Source organism: Merops nubicus, unplaced genomic scaffold (genome assembly GCF_000691845.1).
Source record: "Merops nubicus isolate BGI_N331 unplaced genomic scaffold, ASM69184v1 scaffold15976, whole genome shotgun sequence".
NCBI lineage: Eukaryota > Metazoa > Chordata > Aves > Coraciiformes > Meropidae > Merops > Merops nubicus.
This window is the reverse complement of record NW_008614589.1, coordinates 10,214-15,169: the sequence shown is the minus strand read 5'-3', so window position 1 is coordinate 15,169 and position 4,956 is coordinate 10,214.

The following is a 4,956-nucleotide window of genomic DNA, read 5'->3' as shown; positions in this document are numbered from 1 at the left end:
GTCTGGCACTCCAGAGAGCCAGATGGATTTGCCCCGGAGGCACGTTGGTGGAGGTGCCCGGGGGGCAGGGTGTGGGGTGCCCGCCCCACACGCTCTCCCCACGGCAGGGACCACACGTGGCAGGGGCAGCTGCTTCGCTCAGAGCCACTTCAGGACAGTCCCAGCTCCATGAACAAAAGCTGCTCCTGGTTCCCTGGCTGAGTTCCCAGCCTGAGCTGCTGCAGGGCCGGCTGGGAGGCGAGCAGTGACCGAGAGAATCAGACCTTATTTCCTCCACCAGAGATAAGACCTTTACACAAGCTCTTCAGACAAGGACTTCAGTGTTTATTTTTCTTACAGGTTTTTCAAGGGAATCTTGTTCTACAGAATTGCATCTGCCTGCAGGGATCCAGCCCCATGGTCGCTCCTGGCTCAGCCTGGGAAGGGCCAGTGGCTTGTGAAAGGTGCTTGTTCCCCCCCCTGAAAAGCCTTCTGGGGCACCAAACTGGCCACCCAGGGTTCACCTCCCCTCTGCCCCACCCCTGGAACCATCCCAGGGGAGGTTGGCCGGGGCTCTGAGCACCCTGCTCTAGCTGGGGATGTCCCTGTCCCTGCAGGGGGTTGGACTGGGTGACCTTGGAAGGTCCCTTCTTGCCCAACCCGTTCTATGATTTGGTGATCCCCTGCAGAAACCAACCACTGCTGGCCCCTGCAGCTCAGAGGAGCTCTAACCTCTCCTGTTGAGGTCCCTCGATGTCACTGCTGGGGAAAGGAAGGTCTGCCCAGCCTGGGATTCCTCTTCCCTGCCAAGACCTGTCCAACCACCAGACCCTCAGCAGGGGGGATGGAGAGCTGGCAGACCAGGCTCTCTCCCTGGTCCAGGGAAATCCTGAGCCCTCAGCCCTGCACGGAGCAGATCTCGGGGCTCGGCACAGCCCAGGGAAGATTTTTGCCCCCAACCACCCTCCAAACCCCCAAACTTCTTGGCCTGCTGTAGGCAAACAGCTGCCTCAAACTCCAGCAGGTCCAGGCTGTGGGGCTCCCTCCTCGGGTGCCATTAGTGGGTGTAATGAGCTGGAGATAATTGCTGCCTAGGGGACACAATTAACTCCTTCCTGGCCGGGTCCAGATGGGGCTTTTGTATCCCAGGAAAGCAGTTCCACCCACCAGGTTCCTGAAAAACTTACAGCCTTCTTCCTTCTTCAAGCTGAGCCTTCTGAATCACAGCCTGAGGAGCACAGCGAGTTCAGGGATGCGTGGCAGTGATTGAGCTCTGGGATATCTCAGGAAGGTGTCATTTATTTCAGGTAGATGAGGCACCGGTGAGACTGGGAGCCAGCAGTGAGTAAATCAGTCACACCCTGGTGCTAATGAGGTTTGAAGCAGCTCAGAGCAGCCAGCTGAGGGGCAGCCCTGCTCCAAAACCCCCACTCCCCCAGGGCCTGAGGAGCCGCGGGCACAGGGCGGGGGTGCAGGGACAGGCAGGAGCCCTGGAGGAGGTGGCGCTGCTGGGACAGGGATGGCAGCACTGCCAGCAGCAGCCACGGTGCCACCACCTCCAGCAGCAAGGTCTGTGTTGGCCAGACCTCTGTCCCCAGGATGGGGATCCCCCTGGAGCAGGCGCTGCCCGAGGAGCTGCTCCGAGCCCCTGCCAGCCTGGCACCCACCTTCACCCACAGGCTGGAGCCCCCGAGGAGGAGCCAGGCACAAGGTCCATCCTCCTCCCCTCCCTCCGGTGGTTCCCTCGCAGCAAATTACTGCTTCAGAGGGGCAGCAGATGTGAAATATGAAGACAGAAATTGCCAGCGACTTTTAATTTGGGTTCTGCCAATTTCTCTCTTCCAGCTATTGATTTTCCATAAAGATGAATCCCCGCTCCAGGCTCCCTCTGACAGGCTCTAGCTGGGTGTTTTGCTTACCCTGAGAGAGGAAATATATGTTTTATTAAGTGTCAGAGCTCACTAATGAGAAGAAGGGGGAAAATCAATTGTCTGCTTATATCTTGATCTCCAAGAGGGGACTAACAAGTTCTTCGCTGTGATGCTGTGGGCAGGAGGACGGGGCAGGATGACAAACGTGACAGACAGTGGCTGTCAGCTCTGCTGCAGAGACAGCTCAGCTGAGGAGAGAGGGGGAAAGGGGCACCTGGAGAGCTGCCTGGATGCCTCAAACCCCTCTCTATTTGGAGTTATTCAAAGAGAGTTGCAGAGTGCTGTAAAATCCTCCAGCTGAACTGATCCCTGGTGCACAGTGATGGAAACCAGTCGTGTTTCAGCTGCAGACTATAAGCAGCTCTGTGCTCACATTCCCAAAATGAAGTGGGCAGCTTGGCCAGCTGCTCAGGACACGGGCAGCCAGAAGGATTCCATTCTCCATGCTCAGTTTGGGATCAAGGGGGGGCGTTTATGACAGGGAGAAGCACAAGGTTGTGCCATAGGTTCATCTTCTACCTCCACCTTTTCAGGTCAGTCCTGGGGTACAGGGACACCCTGGACCTTGCCAGCTCGAAGGCAGACTTGCTCCCCACTGTTCAGTTCAAAGACACCATCCCCTCTGCAGGAGCCATGGGCTGGGAGGGTGCCAAGGGGTATGGACACAACGTGCCAGCCTTGCTTCAACTCCTTAACCACTGAACTTGAGGATCTCAGTGATCCATCCCAACCCAAACGGTTCTATGATACCTCCCAGGCCGTGGCTGGAAGAGGAGCTGAGGTTAGCTGGACCTCCACAGGACTCTTCACATGTTCTTAAGCCCTCAGGCCACCAAGGAAGGCCAAGGGACAAGGACAGGTCCAGTTCCCAGCACGCACAGCCCAGCTGGAATGGGATCCTGGGCATGAGTGTGAACATTCCTATCACCTCTCCTGTGAAAAAAGGCTGAGAGAGTTGGGCTTGTTCAGCCTGGAGAGGAGAAGGCTCCAGGGAGACCTTCTGGGGGCTGCCAGGACTTCAAGAGAGCTGTCAGAAAGCTGGGGTTGTTGGGACAGTACAAGGGGGATGGTTTAAAACGAAAGAGGGAGATTTAGACTAGAGAGAAGGAAGGAATTTCTGACCCTGAGGGTGGTGAGCCCCTGGCCCAGGCTGCCCAGAGAGGTGGTCACGGCTGCCAGGACTTCAAGAGAGCTGTCAGAAAGCTGGGGTTGTTGGGACAGGACAAGGGGGATGGTTTAAAATAAAAGAGGGAGATTTAGACTAGAGAGAAGGAAGAGATTTCTGACCCTGAGGGTGGTGAGCCCCTGGCCCAGGCTGCCCAGAGAGGTGGTCACTGCCCCATCCCTGGCACCATCCCAGGGGAGGTTGTTTGGGGCTCTGAGCACCCTGCTCTAGCTGGGGATGTCCCTGTCCCTGCAGGGGGGCTGGATGAGATGACTTTCAAAGGTCTCTTCCCACCCAAACCATTCCCTGATTCTGTGATTTCCTGCAGCAACTTGGTATTATTTGACAAATACTGATCTCTGCTGGCCCTGCCCCCCAAGCAGGGCCATCAACCTCCTTCCACTCCCTCACATCTGTCATCTCCCTTGTCTGTTGGAGAATCAACCCTGACAATTGCATAGTTAATCTCCTGGCAGCTGCAAAATGAGAGGGTGAGCTCTGGCTGCCTGCAGGAGACGCATTGATCTCTCAAAATGACAGATCACCTCCTCCCTTGATGTTCAAGCAGAAGCTCAGGGCTGGTGTTATGGATCCTGCCTATCAGTCAATTAAAAAAGCTTAGCAGGGAGACACCAGCTGAGCGTGTGAGGCAGCACTGAGGCTAAGCCCTGACCCAAAGATTTCATCACAGGGGGGATGGAGGAACCCTCCGAGGCAGGAGGCCTGTGATGAGACACTGGATGTGGTGCTGAGCTTGTCACCATGACCCAGAGGAGCCAGTGTCCTCCACAACAAACCAGCTGACTGGCCAGCTGGGCCCCCAGCAAAGCAGAGCAGGAAAATCCCTTCTTGCCCAAAAGGGAGCTTGCAGCACTCCATGGAGCAGTTTATGTCCTATTTCAACACGTCTCTTTAAGGAGGATTATGTGTTTAAGTTCACAAATGTTAAAGTTTAACACCTTGTGAAAGAGCCTGAGAGTCACTGCAGGGAGCAGAGCTCTGGAGTGTGTCCAGCCTCGGGTGTCAAGAGTGAAAGAGTCACCCTTAAAGGGGGAAAAATAACTCCCTAAAGGGGTGCTAAGGAAGAGACCTTTAACATCCTGAAGTCCAACCCTTCCCCATCCCTGCCAGGTCCCCACTGCCCCGTGTCCCTCACCCCACATCTCCACGGCTTGGAAACCCCTCCAGGGGTGGGGACTCCACCACTGCCCTGGGCAGCCTGGCACAGCCCTGGGCAACCCTCCAGGGCAAGAAATTGTTCCTCAGGGCCAACCTCAACCTCCCCTGGGGCAACTTGAGGCCATTTCCTCTTGTCCTGTCCCTTGTCCCTTGGGAGCAGAGCCCGCCCCCCCCCTGGCTCCAGGCTCCTGGCAGGAGCTGTGCAGAGCCAGACGGTCTCCCCTGAGCCTCCTTTGCTCCAGGCTCAGCCCCCCCAGCTCCCTCAGCTGCTCCTCCCCACACTTGGGCTCTAGACCCTTCCCCAGCTCCGTTGCCCTTCTCTGCCCATGCTCCAACACCTAGACCAGGCTTTTGCCAAGAGCTGCTGGACCAGCTGCCCCTCGATGAGCCCACGGCCACAGGGGCAGCAGCTGGTGGGTGCTGGTGTTTTGGCTGCTGGGAAGGTGCCCCAGGAGAGGGCTCAGCACCCAGCTCCTTGTCCCCGGGCGGCTCCGGGGCGGGGGCAGGCGGGACCCCCAGCCCCAATTTTTTTTTAGCAGCCGTGGGGCGGGGGGGGCCAGCAGAGCTGGGCTGGGGCCACTGGATGGAGCTCCTGGTGCCTGGCAGGGTGGGTCGGGGTTCAGCGGGGTGGGGTGAGGCCCCCTTGGGTCTTCCCAGGCTTGGCTCATGCCAGAGGAGCGTGAGGAGGCTGCCCAGGGGTGA